Consider the following 24,337-nt stretch of genomic DNA (forward strand, 5'->3'; position numbering starts at 1 on the left):
GTCCCCGTCCCCTCACACTAACCCTAGCCCGAACCCTAACCCTAACCCTTCCCCGAAGCCTTACCCTAACGCGACCCCTAATCCTAACCCGTACGCTAACACTAATCCATGCCCTCAGACGTACGCTCACCCTAAATCGTTGTCGTACACTCACCTGGACACTAAACCGTCCCAGTCCCCTAACCCTAACTCTATTCCAAACTCGAACCCTATCCCTTCCCCGAAGTTTATGCTAACACGTCCACTAATCCTAACCCGAACTCTAACACTAATTCGTGCCCTCACATGTGCGCTCACCCTAAACTGTTGTCGTACCCTCACCTGGACCCTAAACCGTCCCCGTCCCATAACCCTAACCCGAACCCTAACACTGCCCAAAGCCTTACCCTAACCCGTCCCTAATCATAACCCGTACGCTAACACTAACCCATGCCCTCACACGTACATTCAACCTAAACCGTTGTCGCACCGTCACCTGGACCCTAAGCGTCCCCGTCCCTTAACCCTAACCCTTGCCCGAACCCTAACCCTATCCATTCCCCGAAGACTTACCCTAACCCGTCCCGTAATCGTAACCCGTACGCTAACCCTAACCCGTGCCCTCACACGTACGCTCACCCTAAACCGTTGTCGTACCCTCACCTGGACACTAAACCGTCCCCGTCCCCTAACCCTAGGCCGAAGCCTAACCCTAAAGGTTCCCCGAAGCCTTACCCTAACCCGTCTCCTAATCCTAAACCGTACGCTAACACTAACCCGTGTCCTCACAATACGCTCACCCTAAACAGTTGTCATACCATCAACTGGACCCTAAAGTGTCCCCGTCCCCTAACCCTAACCCTAGCCTGAACCGTAACCCTAACCATTCCCCGAAGCCTTACACTCACCCATCCCCTAATCCTAAACCGTACGCTAACACTAACCCGTGCCCTCTCGCGAACGCTCACCCTAAACCATTGTCGTACCCTCTCCTGGAACCTAAACCGTCCCCGTCCCCTAACCCTAACCCCAGACCGAACCTTAAACCTAACCCTTCCCCGAAGCCTTACCATTATCCGTCCCCTAATCCTAAACCGTACACTAACACTAACCCGTGCCCTCACACGTACGCTCACCCTAAACTGTTTTCGTACCCTCACCTGGACCCGAAACCGTGCCCGACCCCTAACCCCAACCCTAACCCGAACCCTAAACCTAACCCTTCACCGAAGCCTTACCCTAACCATTTCCCTAATCCTAACCCATACGCTAACACTAACCCATGCCCTCACAAGTAGGCTCCTCCTAAACCGTTGTCATACCCTCATCTGTACCTTAAACCGTCCCCATCCGCTAACCCTAACCCTAGCCCGAACCGTAACACTAAACCTTCCCCAAAGACTTACACTAACCTGTCCCCTCATCCTAACCCGTACGCTAACACTAATCCGTGCTCTCACAGGTACGCTCACGCTAAAGCGTTGTCGTACCCTCACCTGGACCCTAAACCGTCCCCGTGTCCGTCCCCTAACCCTAGCCCGAACCCTAACACTAACCCTTCCCCGAAGCCTTACCCTAACGCGTCCCCTAAACCTAACCCATACGCTAACACTAACCCGTTCCCTCACACGTACGCTCACCCTAAACCTTTGTCGTACCCTCACCTGGACCCTAAACCATCCCCGTCCGCGTCCCCTAACCCTAGCCCGAACCCTAACAGTAACCCTTGCCCAAAGACTTACCCTAACCTGTCTCCTCATCCTAACCCATACGCTAACACTAACCCGTGCTCTCACAGGTACGCTCACCCTAAACCGTTGTGGTACCCTCACCTGGACCCTAAACCAACCCGTCAACTAACCCTAACCCTAGCCCGAACAGTAAACCTAAACCTTCCCCGAAGCCTTACCCTCACCCGTCCCCTAATCCTAACTTTACGCTAACACTAACCCGAGCCCTCACACGCTCACCCTAAACCGTTGTCGTACCCTCACCTGGACACTAAACCGTCCCCATCCCCTAAACCTAACCCTATCCCGAACCCTAACCATTCCCCGAAGCCTTACCCTCACCCATCACCTAATCCTAACCCGTACGCTATCACTAACCTGTGCCCTCACACGCACGCTCACCCCAAACCGTTGTCGTACCCTCACCTGGACCCTAAACCACCCCCTCCCCCAAACCCTAACCCTAGCCTGAACCCTAACCCTTCCCCGAAGCCTTACCGTAACCCGTAACCTAATCCTAACCCGTACGCTAACACTAACCCGTGCCCTCACACGTATGCTCACCCTAAACCATTGTTGTAAACTCACATGGACCCTATACCGTCCCCGTCCCCTAACCGTAACCCTAGCCCAAACCCTAACCCTAACCCTTCCCCGAAGCCTTACATTCACCGGTCCCGTAATTCTAAAACGTACGCTAACACTAACCCGTGCTCTCACACGTACGCTCACCCTAAGCCGTTGTCATACCCTAACCTGGACCCTAAACCATCCCCGTCCCCTAACCCTAACCCTAGCCCGAACCCTAGACCTAACCCTTCCCCGAAGCCTTACCATCACCCGTCCCCTAATCCGAACCCATACACTAACACTAACCCGTGCCCTCACACGTATACTCACCCTAAACCGTTGTCGTACCCTCACCTGGAACCGAAACCGTCCCCGTCCCCTAACCCTAACCCTAGCCCGAACCCTAAACCTAACCCTTCCCTGATGCCTTACCCTCACCCGTCCCTTAATCCTAACCCGTACGCTAACACTAACCCGTGCCCTCACACGTACGCTCACTGTAAACCGTTGTCGTACCCTCACTTGGACCCTAAACTGTCCTCATTCTCTACACCTAACACTAGCCCGAACCCTAACCCTAACACTTCCCCGAAGCCTTACACTAACACGTCCCTGATTCTAACCCGTACGCTAACACTAACCCGTGCCGTCACACGAACACTCACCCTAAACCGTTGTCGTACCGTCAACTGGACCCTAAATGGTCCCCATCCCCTAACCCTAACCCTAGCCGAACCCTAACCCTAACAGTACACTGAATCCTTACCCTATCCCGTCACCTACTCCTAATCCGTACGCTAACACTAACCCGTGCCCTGACACGTACACTCACACTAAACCGTTGTCGTACCCTCACCTGGAACCTAAACCATCACCGTCCCCTAACCCTAGCCCGAACCCTAACGCTAAACCCTTCCCCGAAGCCTTACCCTCACCCGTCCCCTAATCCTAACGTGTACGCTAACACTAACACATATCCTCACATATACGCTCACCCTAAACCTTTGTCGTACACTCACCTGGATCCTAAACCGTCCCCGTGCCCGAACGTTAACCCTAGCCCGAACCTAAACCCTAAACCTTCCCCGAAGCCTTACCCTAACCCGTCCCCTAATCCTAACCCGTACGCTAACACTAACCCGTGCCCCCACACATACGCTCACCCTAAACCGTTGTTGTACTCTCACCTGGACACTAAACCGTCCCCATACCCTAACCCTAACCCTAGCCCGAACCCTAGACCTAACCCTTCCCCGAAGCCTTACCATCACCCGTCCCCTAATCCTAACCCGTACGCTAACACTAAACCGTGCCATCACACGTACGCTCATCCTAAACCGTTGTCGTACCCTCACTTGGACCCTAAACTGTCCTCAGTCCCTACACCTAACCCTAGCCTGAACCCTAACCCTAACACTTCCCGGAAGCCTTACACTAACACGTCCCCTAATCCTAACCCGTACGCTAACACTAACCCGTGCCGTCACACGTACACTCACCCTAAACCGTCGTCGTACCGTCAACTGGACCCTAAATGGTCCCCATCCCCTGACCCTAACCCTAGCCGAACCCTAACCCTAACACTACACTTAATCCTCTCCCTATCCCGTCACCTAATCCTAATCCGTACGTTAACACTAACCCGTGCCCTGACACGTACGCTCACACTAAACCGTTGTCGTACCCTCACCTGGAACCTAAACCATCCCCGTCCCCTAACCCTAGCCCGAACCCTAACGCTAACCCTTCCCCAAAGCCTGACCCTCACCCGTCCCCTAATCCTAACGTATACGCTAACACTAACAAGTGTCCTCACACATACGCTCACCTTAAACCGTTGTCGTACACTCACCTGGACCCTAAACAGTCCCCGTCCCCTAACCCTAAACCTAGCCCTAACCCTAACAATAACCCTTCCCCGAAGCCTTACCCTAACCCGTCCCCTAATCCTAACCCGTACGCTAACACTACCCCCTGCCCTCATTCGTACGCTCACCCTAAACAGTTGTCGTACCTTCACTTGGACCCTAAACCATCCCCGTCCCCTAACCCTAGCCCGAACCCTAACACTAACCCTTTCCCGAAGCTTAACACTAACCCAGCCAAAAATCCTAACCCGTACGCTAACACTAATCCTTGCCATCACAGGTACGCTCACACTAAACTGTTGTTGTACACTCACCTGGACCCTAAACCATCCCCATTCCCTAACCCTAACCCTAGCCCAAACCCTAACCCTAATCCTTCCCCAAAGCCTTACACTAACCCGTACCCTAATCCTAAACCGTACGCTAATACTAACCCCTGCTGTCACACGTACGTTCACCCTAAAGCATTGTCGTACCCTCACCTGGACCCTAAACCGTCCTCGTCCCCTAACCCTAACTCTATTCCAAACCCTAACCCTATCCCTTCCCTGAAGCCTTACCCTAACACGTCCACTAATCCTAACCCGTACGCTAACACTAATTCGTGCCCTCAAATGTGCGCTCACCGTAAACCGTTTTCATACCCTCACCTGGACTTTAAACCGTCCCCATCCCCTAACCGTAACCCTAGCCCGAACCCTAAACTTAACCCTTCCCCGAAGCCTGACCCTCACCCGTCCCATAATCCTAACCCGTACACTAACACTAACCCGCGCCCTCACATGTACTCTCCCCCTAAAGCGTTGTCGTCCCCTCATCTGGACCCTAAACCGTCCCAGTCCCCTAACCTTAACCCTAGCCCGAACCCTAACCCTAACCCTTCCCTGAAGCCTGACACTCACCCGTCCCCTAATACTAATCCGTACGCTAACACTAACCCACGCCCTCACACGTACGCTCCCCCTAAAGCGTTGTCGTACCCTCACCTGGACCCTAAACCGTCCCCGTCCCCGTACCCTAACCCTAGCCCGAACCCTAACACTAACCCTTCCCCGAAGCCTTACCCTAACACGTCCCCTAATCCTAAACCATACGCTAACACTAAACCGTGCCGTCACAAGTAACTCACCCTGAACCGTTGTCGTACCCTCACCTGGACCCTAAACCTTCCACGTCCGCTAACCCTAACCCTAGCCCGAATCCTAAACCTAACCCTTCCCTGAAGCCTTACCCAGTCCGTCGCCTAATTCTAACACGTACACTAACACTATCCCATGCACTCACACGTACCCTGACTCTAAACCATTGTCGTACCCTCACCTAGACCGTAACCCGTCCCCGTCCCCTAACCCTAATCCTAGCCCGAACCCTAGCCTTAACCCTTCCCCGAAGCCTTACCTTAACCCGTCCCCTAATCCTAAACCATACGCTAACACTAACCCGTGCCGTCACACGTACGCTCACCCTAAACCGTTGTCGTACCCTCACCTGGACCCTAAACGGTCCCCATCCCCTAACCCTAACCCTAGCCGAACCCTAACCCTAACACTACTCTGAAACCTTACCCTATCCCGTCTCCTAATCCTAATCCATACGCTAACACTAACCCATTCCCTCACACGTACGCTCACCGTAAACCGTTGTCGTAACCTCACCTGGACCCTAAACCGTCCCCGTCCCCTTACACTAAACCTAGCCTGAAGCATAACCCTAAACCCTTCCGGGAATCCTGACCCTAACCCGTCCCCTAATCCTAACCCGTACGCTAACACTAACCCGCGCCCTCACACGTACGCTCCCCCTAAAGCGTTGTCGTACCATCACCTGGACTCTAAACCGTCAACGTCCCCTAACCCGAACCCTAGCACGAACCCTAACCCTAACCCTTCCCCGAAGCCTCACCCTCACCCGTCCCATAATCCTAACCCCTACGCTAACACTAACCGGCGCCCTCACACGTACGCTCTCCCTAAAGCGTTGTTGTTCCCTCACATGGACCCTAAACCGTCCCCGTCCACTAACCCTAACCCTAGCCCGAACCCTAACCCTAACATTTCCCGAAGCCTGACCCTCACCCGTCCCCTAATCCCTACCCGTACGCTAACAGTAACCTGCGCCCTCACACGTACGCTCCCCCTAAAGGATTGTCGTACCCTCACCTGAACCCTAAACCATCGCCGTCCCTGTCCCCAAACCCTAGCCCGAACCCTAACCCTAAACTTTCCCCGAAGCCTGACCCTCACCCGTCCCCTAATCCTAAACCATACGCTAACACTAACCCGCGCCCTCACACGGACGCTCCCCCTAAAGCCTTGTCGTACCCTCACCTGGACCCTAAACCGTCCCCGTCCCCTAACCCTAACCATAGCCCGGACCCTAAACCTAACCCTTTACCAAAGCCAGACCCTCACCCGTCTCCTAATCCTAACAAGTACGCTAACACTAACCCGCGCCCTCACACGTACGGTCCCCCTAAAGCTTTGTCGTACCCTCACCTGGACCCTAAACAGTCCCCATCCCCTAACCCTAACCCTAGCCCGAACCCTAACCCTTACCCGAAGCCTGACCCTCACCTGTCCCCTAATTCTAGCCACTACGCTAACACTAACCCGCACCCTCACACGTACGCTCCCCCTAAAGCGTTGTTGTACCCTCACCTGGACCCAAAACAGTCCCCGTCCCCTAACCCTAACCCTAGCCCGAGCCCTATCCCTAACCATTCCCCGAAGCCTGACCCTCACCCGTCCCCTAATTCAAGCCCGGACGCTAACACTAACCCACGCCCTCACACGTACGCTCTCCCTAAAGCGTTGTCGTACCCTCAGCTGGACCCTAAACCGTCCCCGTCCCCTAACCCTAGTCCGAACCCTAACACTAACCCTTCCCCAAAGCCTGACCCTCACAAATCCCCTAATCCTGGCCCGTACGCTAACACTAAACCGCGCGCTCACACGTACGCTCCCCCTAAAGCGTTGTCGTACCCTCACCTGGACCCTAAACCGTCCCCGTCCACTAACCCTAACCCTAGCCCAACCCTAAACCTAACCCTTCCCCAAAGCCTTACCCTAACCCGTCCCCTAGTCCTAACCCGTACGCTAACACTAACCCGTGCCCTCACACGTACGCTCACCCTAAACCATTCTCGTACCCTCAACTGGACCCTAAACCGTCCCCGTCCCTTAACCCTAACCCTAGACCGAACCCTAACCCTAACCCTTCCCCGAAGCCTTACCCTCAGCCGTCCCCTAATCTAACCCGTCCGCTAACACTAACCCATGCCCTCACACGTATGCTCACCCTAAACAGTTGTCGTACCCTCACCTGGACCCTAAACCGTCCCCGTCCCTAACCCTAACCCTAGCCCTAACACTAACCCTTAACCCTTCCCCGAAGCCTTACCCTAACCAGTCCCCTAATCCTAACCTGTACGCTAACAGTAAACCGTGCCCTCACACGTACGCTCACCCTGAACCGTTGTCGTATGCTCACCTGGGCCCTATACCGTCCCCATCCCCTAACCCTAAACCTAGCCCGAACCCTAACACTATCCCTTCCCCAAAGCCTTACCCTCACACGTTCCCTAATCCTAACCCATACGCTAACACTATCCCGTGCCCTGACACATATGCTCACCCTAAACCGTTGTCATACCCTCACCTGGACCCTAAACCATCCCCATCCGCTAACCCTAACCCTAGCCCGAACCCTAACCCTAACCCTTCCCCAAAGCCTTACCATAACTTGTCCCCTAATCCTAACCTGTACGCTAACACTAACCCGTGCCCTCACACGTACGCTCACCCTCAACCGTTGTCGTACCCTAAAATGTCCCCTAAACCGTCCCGTCCCCGTCCCCTAACCCTAACCCCAACCCCAACCCTAAACTTAACACTAACCATATCCCTAACCTTCTAACCCTAACCCTAACCACCTAACACTCTAACCCTAAACCTAAACCTAACCATAACTCCTACCCTAACCCTAACACTAACCCTAACCCTAAACCTTAACCCTAAACCCAAACACTAAACCCTAACCCTAACCCGTGCCCTAATCTTAAACCTAACCCTAACCCTCTAACCCTGACACATGCCCTAACCTTAACTAGTGCCCTAACCCTAACCCGTGCCGTAACCATAACCCTAACCCGTGCCCTAACAGTAACCCGTGCCCTCACACGTACGCACACCCTAAACCGTTCGCATACCCTAATCTGTACCCTAAACCATCACCGTCCCGGTCCCCTAACCCTAACCCTAACCCTAGCACTTACCCGAAGCCTTACCCTAACCCGTCCCCTAATTGCAACCCGTAGGCTAACACTAACCCGTACCCTAACTCGTACGTTCACCCTAACCGTTGTCGTACGCTAACCTGTACCCTAAACCGTTCCCGTTCCCTAACCATAACCCTTTCCCGAAGTCTTACCCTAACCCGTCCCCTAATCCTAACCCGTACGCTAACACTAACACATACCCCAACAAATACGCTCACCCTAAACTGTTGTCATACCCTAACCTGTACCCTAAACCGTCCCCTAACCCTAACCTTAACCCGAACGCTAACCATTACCTGCAGTCTTACCCTAACACGTCTCTTAATCGTAACCCGTACGCTAACACTAACCCATACCCTAACATGTACGCTCACCCTAAAAAATTGTCGTACCCTATCCTGTACCCTAAACCGTCCCCGTCTCCTAATCCTAACCCTAACCCTAACCCTAACCCTTACCCGAAGCCTTACCCTAACCCGTCCGCTAATCCTAACCCGTATGCTAACACTAACCCGTACCCTAACACGTATGCTCACCCTAAACCGTTGTCGTACCCTAACCTCTACCCTAAACCGTCCCCGTCCCCTAACCCTAACCCTAGCCCGAACCCTAACCCTAACCCTTCCCCGAAGCCTGACCCTCACACGTCCCCTATTCCTAACACGTACGCTAACACTAACCGGTGCCCTCACACGTACGCTCATCCTAAACCGTTGTCGTACCCTCACCTGGACCCTAAACCGTCCCCATCCCCTAACCCTAACACTAGCCCGAACCCTAACACTAACCCGTCCCCTAATCCTAACCCGTACGCTAACCCTAACACGTGCCCTCACACGTACGCTCACCCTAAACCGTTGTCGCACGCTCACCTGGACCCTAAACCGTCCCCGTCCTCTAACCCTAACCCTAGCCCAAACCCTAACCCTAAACCTTCCCCGAAGCCTTACCCTCACCCGTCCCCAAATCCTAACCCGTACGCTAACACTAACCCGTGCCTTCAAACGTACGCTCAGCCTAAACTGTTGTCGTACCCTCACATGGACCCTTAACCGTCCCATATCCCTAAACCTAGCCCGAAACATAAACCTAACCCTTCTCCGAAGCCTTACTCTCACCCGTCCCATAATCCTAACCCGTACGCTAAGAATAACCCGTGCCGTCACACGTACACTCACCCTAAACCATTGTCGTACCCTCACCAGGACTCTAAACCGTCCCCGTCCCCTAACCCTAACCCTAGCCCGAACCCTAACCCTAACCCTTCCCCGAAGCCTGACCCTCACACGTCCCCTATTCCTAACACGTACGCTAACACTAACCGGTGCCCTCACACGTACGCTCATCCTAAACCGTTGTCGTACCCTCACCTGGACCCTAAACCGTCCCCACCCCCTAACCCTAACACTAGCCCGAACCCTAACACTAACCCGTCCCCTAATCCTAACCCGTACGCTAACCCTAACACGTGCCCTCACACGTACGCTCACCCTAAACCGTTGTCGCACGCTCACCTGGACCCTAAACCGTCCCCGTCCTCTAACCCTAACCCTAGCCCAAACCCTAACCCTAAACCTTCCCCGAAGCCTTACCCTCACCCGTCCCCAAATCCTAACCCGTACGCTAACACTAACCCGTGCCCTCAAACGTACGCTCAGCCTAAACTGTTGTCGTACCCTCACATGGACCCTTAACCGTCCCATATCCCTAAACCTAGCCCGAAACATAAACCTAACCCTTCTCCGAAGCCTTACTCTCACCCGTCCCATAATCCTAACCCGTACGATAAGAATAACCCGTGCCGTCACACGTACGCTCAACCTAAACCATTGTCGTACCCTCACCAGGACTCTAAACCGTCCCCGTCCCCTAACCCTAACCCTAGCCCAAACCCTAACCCTAACCCTTCCCCGAAGCCTTACACTAACCCGTACCCTAATCCTAAACCGTACGCTAATACTAACCCCTGCTGTCACACGTACGTTCACCCTAAACCATTGTCGTACCCTCACCTGGACCCTAAACCGTCCTCGTCCCCTAACCCTAACTCTATTCCAAACCCTAACCCTATCCCTTCCCTGAAGCCTTACCCTAACACGTCCACTAATCCTAACCCGTACGCTAACACTAATTCGTGCCCTCAAATGTGCGCTCACCGTAAACCTTTTTCATACCCTCACCTGGACTTTAAACCGTCCCCATCCCCTAACCGTAACCCTAGCCCGAACCCTAACCCTAACCCTAACCCTTCCCCGAAGCCTGACCCTCACCCGTCCCATAATCCTAACCCGTACACTAACACTAACCTGCGCCCTCACATGTACTCTCCACCTAAAGCGTTGTCGTCCCCTCATCTGGACCCTAAACCGTCCCAGTCCCCTAACCCTAACCCGAACCCTAACCCTAACCCTTCCCCGAAGCCTGACACTCACCCGTCCCCTAATACTAACCCGTACGCTAACACTAACCCACGCCCTCACACGCACGCTCCCCCTAAAGCGTTGTCGTACCCTCACCTGGACCCTAAACCGTCCCCGTCCCCGTACCCTAACCCTAGCCCGAACCCTAACACTAACCCTTCCCCGAAGCCTTACCCTAACACGTCCCCTAATCCTAAACCATACGCTAACACTAACCCGTGCCGTCACAAGTAACTCACCCTGAACCGTTGTCGTACCCTCACCTGGACCCTAAACGGTCCCCATCCCCTAACCCTAACCCTAGCCGAACCCTAACCCTAACACTTCCCTGAATCCTTACCCTATCCCGTCACCTAATCCTAATCCGTACGCTAACACTAACCCGTGCCCTGACACGTACACTCACCGTAAACAGTTGTCGTACCCTCACCTGGAACCTAAACCATCCCCGTCCCCGAACCCTAGCCCGAACCCTAACGCTAACCCTTCCCTGAAGGCTTACCCTCACCCGTCCCCTAATCCTAACGTTTACGCTAACACTAACTCGTGTCCTCACACGTACGCTCACCCTACACCGTTGTCGTACCCTCACCTGCACCCTAAACCGTCCCCGTACCCTAACCCTAACCCTAGCCCGAACACTAACCCTAACCCTTCCCCGAAGCTTTACCCTCACCCGTCCCCTAATCCTAACCCGTACGCTAACACTAACCCGTGCCCTCACACGTACGCTCACCCTAAACCGTTGTCTTACACTCACCTGGATGCTAAACCATCACCGTCCCCTAACCCTAAACCTAGCCCGAACCCTAAACCTAACCTTTTCCCGAAGCCTTACCCTAACCCGTCCCCTAATCCTAACCCGTACGCTAACACTAACCCATGCCCTCACACATATGTTCACCCCAAACCGTTGTCGTAACCTCACCTGGACCGTAAACCGTCCCTGTCACCTAACCCTAACCCTATCCCAAACCCTAAACCTAACCCTTTCCCGAAGCCCTACCCTAACCCGTCCCCTAATCCTAACCCGTACGCTTACACTAAACCGTGCCCTCACACGTACGCTCACCCTAAAACGTTTTCGTACCCTCACCTGGACCCTAAACCTTCCACGTCCCCTAACCCTAACCCTAGGCCGAATCCTAACCCTAACCCTTCCCCGAAGACTTACCATAACCCGTCCCCTAATCCTAACCCGTACACTAACACTAACCCGTGCCCTGACACGTACACTCACCGTAAACAGTAGTCGTACCCTCACCTGGACCCTAAACCATCCCCGTCCCCTAACCCTAGCCCGAACGCTAACGCTAACCCTTCCCCGAAGCCTTACCCGCACCCTTCCCCATATCCTAAACGTACGCTAACACTAACCCGTGCCCTCACACGTACGCTCACCCTAAACCGTTGTCGTACCCTCACCTGGACCCTAAACCGTCCCCGTCCCCTAACCCTAATCCTAGGCCGAACCCTAACCATAAACCATCCCCGAAACCTTACCATAACCCGTCCCCTAATCCTAACCCGTACGATAACACTAACCCATGCCGTAACACGTACGCTCACCCTAAACCGTTTTCATACCCTCACCTGGACCTGAAACCGTCCCCGTCCCCTAACCCTAACCCTAGCCCGAACCCTAACAATAAACCTTCTCCGAAGCCTTACCCTAACCCGTCCCCTAACCCTAACCCATACGCTAACACTAACCCGTGCCCTCACACGTACACTCACCCTAAATCGTTGTCATACTCTCACCTGGACCGTAAACCGTCCCCGTCACCTAACACTAACCCTAGCCCGAACCCTAACGTAACCCTTCACCGAAGCTTTACACTAACCCGTCCCCTAATCCTAACCCGCACGCTAACACTAACCCGTGCCCTCAAACGTACGCTAACCCTAAACCGTTGTCGTACCCTCACCTGGACCCCAAATCGTCCCCATCCCCTGACCCTAAACCTAGCCAAAACCCTAAACCTAACCCTTCCCCAAAGCCTTACCCTAACCCGTCCCCTATTCCTAACCCGTACGCTAACACTAACCCGTGCCCTAACACGTACGCTCACTCTAAACCGTTATCGTATCCTCACCTGGACCCTAAACCGTCCCCGTCCCGTAAACCTAACCCTACCCCGAACCCTAACCCTAACACTTCCTGGAAGCCTTACCCTAACGCGTCCCCTAATCCAAAACTGTATGCTAACACTAACCTGTGCCCTCACACGTATGCTCACCCCAAACCGTTGTCGTAACCTCACCTGGACCCTAACCCATCCCAGTCCCCTAACCTTAACCCTAGCCCGAACCCTAACCCTAACCCTTCCCCGAAGCCTTACCCTCACCCGTCCCCTAATCTACCCATACGGTAACACTAACGCGTGCCCTCACACGTACGGTCACCCTAAACCGTTGTCGTACCCTCACCTGAACCTTAAACCGTCCCCGTCCCGTAAATGTAAACCTAGCCTGAACCCTAACCCTAACACTTCCCGGAAGCCTTACCCTAACGCGTCTCCTAATCCTAACCCGTACGCTAACACTAACCCGTGCTCTAACACGTACGCTCAACCCAAAACACTGTCGTAACCTCACCTGGACTCTAAACCGTCCCCGTCCCCTAACCCTAACCCTAGCCTGAACCGAAAACCTAAACCTTCCCCGAAGCCTTACCCTCACCCGTCCCCTAATCCTAACTCGTACCCTAACACTAACCTGTGCCCTCACACATACGCTCACCCTAAACCGTTTTCGTACCCTCACCTGGACCCTAAACCTTCCACGTCCGCTAACCCTAACCCTAGCCCGAATCCTAAACCTAACCCTTCCCTGAAGCCTTACCCAGTCCGTCGCCTAATTCTAACACATACACTAACACTATCCCGTGCACTCACACGTACCCTGACTCTAAACCATTGTCGTACCCTCACCTAGATCGTAACCCGTCCCCGTCCCCTAACCCTAATCCTAGCCCGAACCCTAGCCTTAACCCTTCCCCGAAGCCTTACCCTAACCCGTCCCCTAATCCTAAACCATACGCTAACACTAACCCGTGCCGTCACACGTACGCTCACCCTAAACCGTTGTCGTACCCTCACCTGGACCCTAAACGGTCCCCATCCCCTAACCCTAACCCTAGCCGAACCCTAACCCTAACACTACTCTGAATCCTTACCCTATCCCGTCTCCTAATCCTAATCCGTACGCTAACACTAACCCATTCCCTCACACGTACGCTCACCGTAAACCGTTGTCGTACCCTCACCTGGACCCTAAACCGTCCCCGTCCCCTTACACTAAACCTAGCCTGAAGCATAACCCTAAACCCTTCCCCGAATCCTGACCCTAACCCGTCCCCTAATCCTAACCCGTACGCTAACACTAACCCGCGCCCTCACACGTACGCTCCCCCTAAAGCGTTGTCGTACCATCACCTGGACTCTAAACCGTCAACGTCCCCTAACCCGAACCCTAGCACGAACCCTAACCCTAACCCTTCCCCGAAGCCTCACCCTCACCCGTCCCATAATCCTAACCCGTACGCTAACACTAACCCGCGCCCTCACACGTACGCTCCCCCTAAAGCCTTGTCGTACCCTCACCTGGACCCTAAACCATCCCCATCCCCTAACCCTAACCCTAACCCTAACCCTTCCCTGAAGCCTGACCCTCACCTGTCCCCTAATCCTAACCCCTACGCTAACACTAACCGGCGCCCTCACACGTACGCTCTCCCTAAAGCGTTGTTGTTCCCTCACGTGGACCCTAAACCGTCCCCGTCCACTAACCCTAACCCTAGCCCGAACCCTAACCCTAACATTTCCCGAAGCCTGACCCTCACCCGTCCCCTAATCCCTACCCGTACGCTAACAGTAACCTGCGCCCTCACACGTACGCTCCCCCTAAAGGATTGTCGTACCCTCACCTGGACCCTAAACCATCGCCGTCCCTGTCCCCAAACCCTAGCCCGAACCCTAACCCTAAACTTTCCCCGAAGCCTGACCCTCACCCGTCCCCTAATGCTAACACGTACGATAACACTAACCGGCGCCCTCACACGTATGCTCCCCCTAAAGCGTTGTCGTACCCTCACCTGGACCCTAAACCATCCCCGTCCCCTAACCCTAACCCTAGCCCGAACCCTAACCCTAACCCTTCCCCGAAGCCTGACCCTCACCCGTCCCCTAATCCTAGCCCGTCTGCTAACACTACCCCACGCCCTCACACATACGCACCCCCTAAAGCGTTGTCATACCCTCACCTGGACCCTAAACCTTCCCCGTCCCCTAACCCTAACCCTAGCCCGAACCCTAACCCAAACCCTTCCCCGAAGCCTGACCCTCACCCGTCCCCTAATCCTAAACCATACGCTAACACTAACCCGCGCCCTCACACGGACGCTCCCCCTAAAGCCTTGTCGTACCCTCACCTGGACCCTAAACCGTCCCCGTCCCCTAACCCTAACCATAGCCCGGACCCTAAACCTAACCCTTTACCAAAGCCAGACCCTCACCCGTCTCCTAATCCTAACAAGTACGCTAACACTAACCCGCGCCCTCACACGTACGGTCCCCCTAAAGCTTTGTCATACCCTCACCTTGACCCTAAACAGTCCCCATCCCCTAACCCTAACCCTAGCCCGAACCCTAACCCTTACCCGAAGCCTGACCCTCACCTGTCCCCTAATTCTAGCCACTACGCTAACACTTACCCGCACCCTCACACGTACGCTCCCCCTAAAGCGTTGTCGTTCCCTAACCTGAACCCTAATCCGTCCCCGTCCCCTAACCCTAACCGTAGCCCGAACCCTAACCCTAAACCTTCCCCGAAGCCTGACCCTCACCCGTCCCCTAATCCTAGCCCGTACGCTAACACTAACCCATGCCCTCACACGTACACTCCTCGTAAAGCGTTGTCGTACCCTGACCTGGACCCTAAACCGTCCCCGTCTCCTAACCCTAACCCTAGCCCGAACCCTAAACCTAACCATTCCCCGAAGCCTGACCCTCACCCGTCCCCTAATCCTAGCCCGTACGCTAACACTAACCCGCGCCCTCACACGTATGCTCCCTCTAAAGCGTTGTTGTACCCTCACCTGGACCCAAAACAGTCCCCGTCCCCTAACCCTAACCCTAGCCCGAGCCCTATCCCTAACCATTCCCCGAAGCCTGACCCTCACCCGTCCCCTAATTCAAGCCCGGACGCTAACACTAACCCACGCCCTCACACGTACGCTCTCCCTAAAGCGTTGTCGTACCCTCAGCTGGACCCTAAACCGTCCCCATCCCCTAACCCTAGTCCGAACCCTAACACTAACCCTTCCCCAAAGCCTGACCCTCACCCATCCCCTAATCCTGGCCCGTACGCTAACACTAAACCGCGCGCTCACACGTACGCTCCCCCTAAAGCGTTGTCGTACCCTCACCTGGACCCTAAACCGTCCCCGTCCACTAACCCTAACCCTAGCCCGAACCCTAAACCTAACCCTTCCCCAAAGCCTTACCCTAACCCGTCCCCTAGTCCTAACCCGTACGCTAACACTAACTCGTTCCCTCACACGTACGCTCACCCTAAACCATTCTCGTACCCTCAACTGGACCCAAAACCGTCCCCGTCCCTTAACCCTAACCCTAGACCGAACCCTAACCCTAACCCTTCCCTGAAGCCTTACCCTCAGCCGTCCCCTAATCTAACCCGTACGCTAACACTAACCCATGCCCTCACACGTATGCTCACCCTAAACAGTTGTCGTACCCTCACTTGGACTCTAAACCATCCCCATCCGCTAACCCTAACCCTAGCCCGAACCCTAACCCTAACCCTTCCCCAAAGCCTTACCATAACGTGTCCCCTAATCCTAACCTGTACGCTAACACTAACCCGTGCCCTCACACGTACGCTCACCCTCAACCGTTGTCGTACCCTAAAATGTCCCCTAAACCGTCCCGTCCCCGTCCCCTAACCCTAACCCCAACCCTAAACTTAACACTAACCATATCCCTAGCCTTCTAACCCTAACCGTAACCCTAACCCTAACCCTAACCACCTGACACTCTAACCCTAAACCTAAACCTAACCATAACTCCTACCCTAACCCTAACACTAACCCTAACCCTAAACCTTAACCCTAAACCCAAACACTAAACCCTAACCCTAACCCTAACCCGTGCCCTAATCTTAAACCTAACCCTAACCCTCTAACCCTGACACATGCCCTAACCTTAACTAGTGCCCTAACCCTAACCCGTGCCGTAACCATAACCCTAACCCGTGCCCTAACAGTAACCCGTGCCCTCACACGTACGCACACCCTAAACCGTTCGCATACCCTAATCTGTACCCTAAACCATCACCGTCCCGGTCCCCTAACCCTAACCCTAACCCTAGCACTTACCCGAAGCCTTACCCTAACCCGTCCCCTAATTGCAACCCGTAGGCTAACACTAACCCGTACCCTGACTCGTACGTTCACCCTAACCGTTGTCGTACGCTAACCTGTACCCTAAACCGTTCCCGTTCCCTAACCATAACCCTTTCCCGAAGTCTTACCCTAACCCGTCCCCTAATCCTAACCCGTACGCTAACACTAACACATACCCCAACAAATACGCTCACCCTAAACTGTTGTCATACCCTAACCTATACCCTAAACAGTCCCCTAACCCTAACCTTAACCCGAACGCTAACCATTACCTGCAGTCTAACACGTCTCTTAATCGTAACCCGTACGCTAACACGAACCCATACCCTAACACGTACGCTCACCCTAAAAAATTGTCGTACCCTATCCTGTACCCTAAACCGTCCCCGTCTCCTAACCCTAACCCTCACCCTAACCCTTACCCGAAGCCTTACCCTAACCTGTCCACTAATCCTAACCCGTATGCTAACACTAACCCGTACCCTAACACGTATGCTCACCCTAAACCGTTGTCGTACCCTAACCTCTACCCTAAACCGTCCCCGTCCCCGTCCCCTAACCCTAGCCCGAACCCTAACCCTAACCCTTCCCCGAAGCCTGACCCTCACACGTCCCCTAATCCTAACACGTACGCTAACCCTAACACGTGCCCTCACACGTATGCTCACCCTAAACCGTTGTCGCACGCTCACCTGGACCCTAAACCGTCCCCGTCCTCTAACCCTAACCCTAGCCCAAACCCTAACCCTAAACCTTCCCCGAAGCCTTACCCTCACCCGTCCCCAAATCCTAACCCGTACGGTAACACTAACCGTGCCCTGAAACGTACGCTCAGCCTAAACTGTTGTCGTACCCTCACATGGACCCTTAACCGTCCCATATCCCTAAACCTAGCACGAAACAGAAAGCTAACCCTTCTCCGAAGCCTTACTCTCACCCGTCCCATAATCCTAACCCGTACGCTAACAATAACCCGTGCCCTCACACGTACGCTCAACCTAAACCATTGTCGTACCCTCACCAGGACTCTAAACCGTCCCCGTCCCCTAACCCTAACCCTAGCCCGAACCCTAAACCTAACCCTTCCCCGAAACCTGACCCTCACCCGTCCCCTAATCCTATCCAGTACGCTAACACTAACCCGCAACCTCACACGTACGCTCCCCCTAAAGCGTTGTCGTACCCTCACCTGGAGCCGAAACCCTCCCCGTCCCCTAACCCTAACCCTAGACCGAACCCTAACCCTAACCCTTCCCCGAAGCCTTACACTAAACTGTCCCCTAATCCTAACCCGTACGCTAACACTAACCAGTGCCCTCACACGTACGCTCACCCTAAACCGTTCTCATACCCTCAGCTGAACCCTAAACCCTCCCCGTCGCCTAACCCTAACCCTAGGCCGAACCCTAACCCTAACCCTTCCTGAAGCCTAACCCTCACCCGTCCCCTATTCCTAATTCGTACGCTAACACTGACCCGCGCCGTCACACGTACGATCCCCCTAAAGCGTTGTCGTACCTCACCTGGACCCTAAACCATCCCCGTCCCCTAAACCTAACCCTAGCCCGAACACTAACCCTAACCGTTCCCCGAAGCCTGACCCTCACCCGTCCCCGAATCCTAACCCGTACGCTAACACTAACCGCGCCCTCATACGTACGCTCCCCCTAAAGCGTTCTCGTACCCTCACCTGGACCCTAAACCGTCCCCATCCCCTAACCCTAACCCTAGCCCGAACCCTAACCCTAACCCTTCCCAGAAGCCTGACCCTCACCCTTCCCCTAATCCTAACCCGTACGCTAACACTAACCCGCGCTTTCACACGTACGCTCCCCCTAAAGCGTTGTCGTACCCTCACCTGGACCCTAAACCGTCCCAGTCCCCTAACCCTAACCCTAGCCCGAACCCTAACCCTAACAATTCCCCGAAGCCTGACACTCACCCGTCCCCTAATCCTAAACTGTACGCTAAGACTAATCCGCGCCCTCACACGTACACTCCCCCTAAAGCGTTGTCGTACCCTCACCTGGACCCTTAACCATCTCCGTCCCCTAACCCTAGCCCGAACCCTAACACTAACGCTTCCCTGAAGCCTGACCCTCACCCGTCCCCTAATCCTAACCCGTACGCTAACAGTAAACCGCGCCGTCACACGTACGCTCCCCATAAAGCGTTGTCGTACCCTCACCTGGACCCTAAACCGTCCCCGTCCCCTAACCCTATCCCGAACCCTAACCCTAACCCTTTCCCGAAGCCTGACCTTCACCCGTCCCCAAATCCTAACACGTATGCTAACACTAACAAGTGCCCTGACACGTACGCTCTCCCTAAAGCGTTCTCGTACCCTCACCTGGACCCTAAAGCGTCCCCATCCCCTAACCCTAACCCTAGCCCGAACCCTAACCCTAACCCTTCCCCGAAGCCTGACCCTCACCCGTCCCCTAATCCTAACCCGTACTCTAACAGTAACCCGCGCCCTCACACGTACGCTCCCCCTAAAGCGTTGTCGGACCCTCACCTGGACCCTAAACCGTCCCCGTCCCCTAACCCTAACCCTAGACCGAACCCTAACCCTAACCCTTCCCCGAAGCCTGACCCTCACCCGTCCCCTAATCCTTACCCGTACGCTAACACTAACCCGCGCCCTCACACGTACGCTCCCCCTAAAGCGTTGTCGTACCCTCACGTGGACCCTAAACCGACCCGTCCCCTAACCCTAACCGTAGACCGAACCCTAACCCTAACCCTTTCCTGAAGCCTGACCCTCACCCGTCCCCTAATCCTAACCCGTACGCTAACACTAACCCGCGCCCTCACACGTACGCGACCCTAAAGCGTTGTAGTCCCCTCACCGGGACCCTAAACCATCCCCGTCCCGTAACCCTAACCCTAGCCCGAACCCTAACCCTTCCCCGAACCTGACACTCAACCGTCCCCTAATTCTAACCCGTACGATAACACTAACCCGCGCCCTCACACGTACGCTCCCCCTAAAGCGTTGTCGTACCCTCACCTGGACCCTAAACCGTCCCCGTCCCCTAACCCTAACCCTAGCCCGACCCCTAACCCTAACACTTCCCCGAAGCCTGACCCTCACCGTCCCCTAATCCTAACCCGTACGCTAACACTAACGGGCTCCCTCACACGTACGCTCCCCCTAAAGCGTTGTCGTACCCTCACCTGGACCCTAAACCGTCCCCGTCCCCTAACCCTAACCCTAGCCCGAACCCTAACCCTAACCCTTCCACGAAACCTGACACTCACCCGTCCCCTAATCCTAACCCGTACGCTAACACTAACGGGCTCCTTCACACGTACACTCCCCCTAAAGCGTTGTCGTACCCTCACCTGGACCCTAAACCGTCCCCGTCCCCGTCCCCTAACCCTAGCCCAAACCCTATCCCTAACACTTCCCCGAAGCCTGACCCTCACCCGTCCCCTAATCCTAGCCCGTACGCTAACACTAACCCGCACCCTCACACATACGCTCCCCCTAAAGCCTTGTCGAACCCTCACCTGGACCCTAAACCGTCCCCGTCCCCTAACCCTAACCCTAGCCCGAACACTAACCCTAACACTTCCCCGTTGCCTGACCCTCTCCCATCCCCTAATCCTAAACCGTACGCTAACACTAACCCGCGCCCTCACACGTACGCTCCCCCTAAAGTGTTGTTGTACCCTCACCTGGACCCTAAACCGTCCCCGTCCCCTAAACCTTACCCAAGCCCAAACCCTAACACTAACCCTTACCCGAAGCCTGACCCTCACCCGTCCCTAAGCTAACCCGTACGCTAAAACTCACCCGCGCCCTCACACGTACGCTCCCCCTAAAGCGCTGTCGTACCCTCACCTGGACCCTAAACCGTCCCCGTCCCCTAACCCTAACCATAGCCCGAATCCTAAACCTAACCCTTTACCAAAGCCAGACCCTCACCCGTCTCCTAATCCTAACAAGTACGCTAACACTAACCCACACCCTCACACGTATGGTCCCCCTAAAGCGTTGTCGTACCCTCACCTGGACCCTAATCAGTCCCCGTCCCCTAACCCTAACCCTACCGAACCCTAACCCTAACCCTTCCCCGAAGCCTGACCCTCACCTGTCCCCTAATTCTAGCCCCTACGCTAACACTAACCCGCACCCTCACACGTACGCTCCCCCTAAAGCGTTGTCGTTCCCTAACCTGAACCCTAATCCGTCCCCGTCCCCTAACCCTAACCCTAGCCCGATCCCTAACCCTAAAACTTCGCCGAATACTGACCCTCACCCGTCCCCTAATCGTAGCCCGTACGCTAACACTAACCCATGCCCTCACACGTACGCTCCTCCTAAAGCGTTGTCGTACCCTGTCCTGGACCCTAAACCGTCCCCGTCTCCTAACCCTAACCCTAGCCCGAACCCTAAACCTAACCATTCCCCGAAGCCTGACCCTCACCCGTCCCCTAATCCTAGCCCGTACGCTAACACTAACCCGCGCCCTCACACATACGCTCCCCCTAAAGCGTTGTCGTACCCTCAGCTGGACCCTAAACCGTCCCCGTCCCCTAACCCTAGTCCGAACCCTAACACTAACCCTTCCCCAAAGCCTGACCCTCACCCATCCCCTAATCCTGGCCCGTACGCTAACACTAAACCGCGCGCTCACACGTACGCTCCCCCTAAAGCGTTGTCGTACCCTCACCTGGACCCTAAACCGTCCCCGTCCACTAACCCTAACCCTAGCCCGAACCCTAAACCTAACCCTTCCCCAAAGCCTTACCCTAACCCGTCCCCTAGTCCTAACCCGTACGCTAACACTAACCCGTGCCCTCACACGTACGCTCACCCTAAACCATTCTCGTACCCTCAACTGGACCCTAAACCGTCCCCGTCCCTTAACCCTAACCCTAGACCGAACCCTAACCCTAACCCTTCCCCGAAGCCTTACCCTCAGCCGTTCCATAATCTAACCCGTACGCTAACACTAACCCATGCCCTCACACGTATGCTCACCCTAAACAGTTGTCGTACCCTCACCTGGACCCTAAACCGTCCCCGTCCCTAACCCTAACCCTAGCCCTAACACTAACCCTTAACCCTTCCCCGAAGCCTTACCCTAACCAGTCCCCTAATCCTAACCTGTACGCTAACAGTAAACCGTGCCCTCACACGTACGCTCACCCTGAACCGTTGTCGTATGCTCACCTGGGCCCTATACCGTCCCCATCCCCTAACCCTAAACCTAGCCCGAACCCTAACACTATCCCTTCCCCAAAGCCTTACCCTCACACGTTCCCTAATCCTAACCCATACGCTAACACTATCCCGTGCCCTGACACATATGCTCACCCTAAACCGTTGTCATACCCTCACCTGGACCCTAAACCATCCCCATCCGCTAACCCTAACCCTAGCCCGAACCCTAACCCTAACCCTTCCCCAAAGCCTTACCATAACGTGTCCCCTAATCCTAACCTGTACGCTAACACTAACCCGTGTCCTCACACGTACGCTCACCCTAAACCGTTGTCGTACCCTAAAATGTCCCCTAAACCGTCCGTCCCCGTCCCCTAACCCTAACCCCAACCCCAACCCTAAACTTAACACTAACCATATCCCTAACCTTCTAACCCTAACCGTAACCCTAACCCTAACCCTAACCACCTAACACTCTAACCCTAAACCTAAACCTAACCATAACTCCTACCTTAACCCTAACACTAACCCTAACCCTAAACCTTAACCCTAAATCTAAACACTAAACCCTAACCCTAACCCGTGCCCTAATCTTAAACCTAACCCTAACCCTCTAACCCTGACACATGCCCTAACCTTAACTAGTGCCCTAACCCTAACCCGTGCCGTAACCATAACCCTAACCCGTGCCCTAACAGTAACCCGTGCCCTCAAACGTACGCACACCCTAAACCGTTCGCATACCCTAATCTGTACCCTAAACCATCACCGTCCCGGTCCCCTAACCCTAACCCTAGCCCTAGCACTTACCCGAAGCCTTACCCTAACCCGTCCCCTAATTGCAACCCGTAGGCTAACACTAACCCGTACCCTAACTCGTACGTTCACCCTAACCGTTGTCGTACGCTAACCTGTACCCTAAACCGTTCCCGTTCCCTAACCATAACCCTTTCCCGAAGTCTTACCCTAACCCGTCCCCTAATCCTAACCCGTACGCTAACACTAACACATACCCCAACAAATACGCTCACCCTAAACTGTTGTCATACCCTAACCTGTACCCTAAACCGTCCCCTAACCCTAACCTTAACCCGAACGCTAACCGTTACCTGCAGTCTTACCCTAACACGTCTCTTAATCGTAACCCGTACGCTAACACTAACCCATACCCTAACACGTACGCTCACCCTAAAAAATTGTCGTACCCTATCCTGTACCCTAAACCGTCCCCGTCTCCTAACCCTAACCCTAACCCTCACCCTAACCCTTACCCGAAGCCTTACCCTAACCCGTCCGCGAATCCTAACCCGTATGCTAACACTAACCCGTACCCTAACACGTATGCTCACCCTAAACCGTTGTCGTACCCTAAACTGTAACCTAAACCGTCCCCGTCCCCTAACCGTAACCCTAACCCTAACCCTTACCCGAAGGCTTACCCTAACCCGTCCCCTAATCCTAACCCGTACACTACCACTAACCCATACCCTAACACGTACCGTCACCCTAAACCGTTGTCGTACCCAAACCTGTACCCTAAACCGTCCCTGTCACCTAACCCTACCCTAAACCTAACCCTTACCCGAAGCCTTACCTTAACCCGTCCCCTAATCATAACCAGTACGCTAACACTAACCCATACCCTAACACGTACGCTCACCCTAAACCTTTGTCGTACCCTAACCTGTACCATAAACCGTCCCCATCCCCTAACTGTAACCCTTACCCGAAGCCTTACCCTAACCCGTCCCCTAATCCTAACCCGTACGTTAACTAACCCATACCCTAACACGTACGCTCACCTTAAACCGTTTTCGTACCCTAACCTGTACCCTAAGCCTTCCCCGTCCCCTAACCCTAACCCTAACCTTTACCCGAAGCCTTACCTTAACCT

Source organism: Lagenorhynchus albirostris, chromosome 5, assembly GCF_949774975.1.
Source record: "Lagenorhynchus albirostris chromosome 5, mLagAlb1.1, whole genome shotgun sequence".
NCBI classification, from domain to species: Eukaryota; Metazoa; Chordata; class Mammalia; order Artiodactyla; family Delphinidae; genus Lagenorhynchus; species Lagenorhynchus albirostris.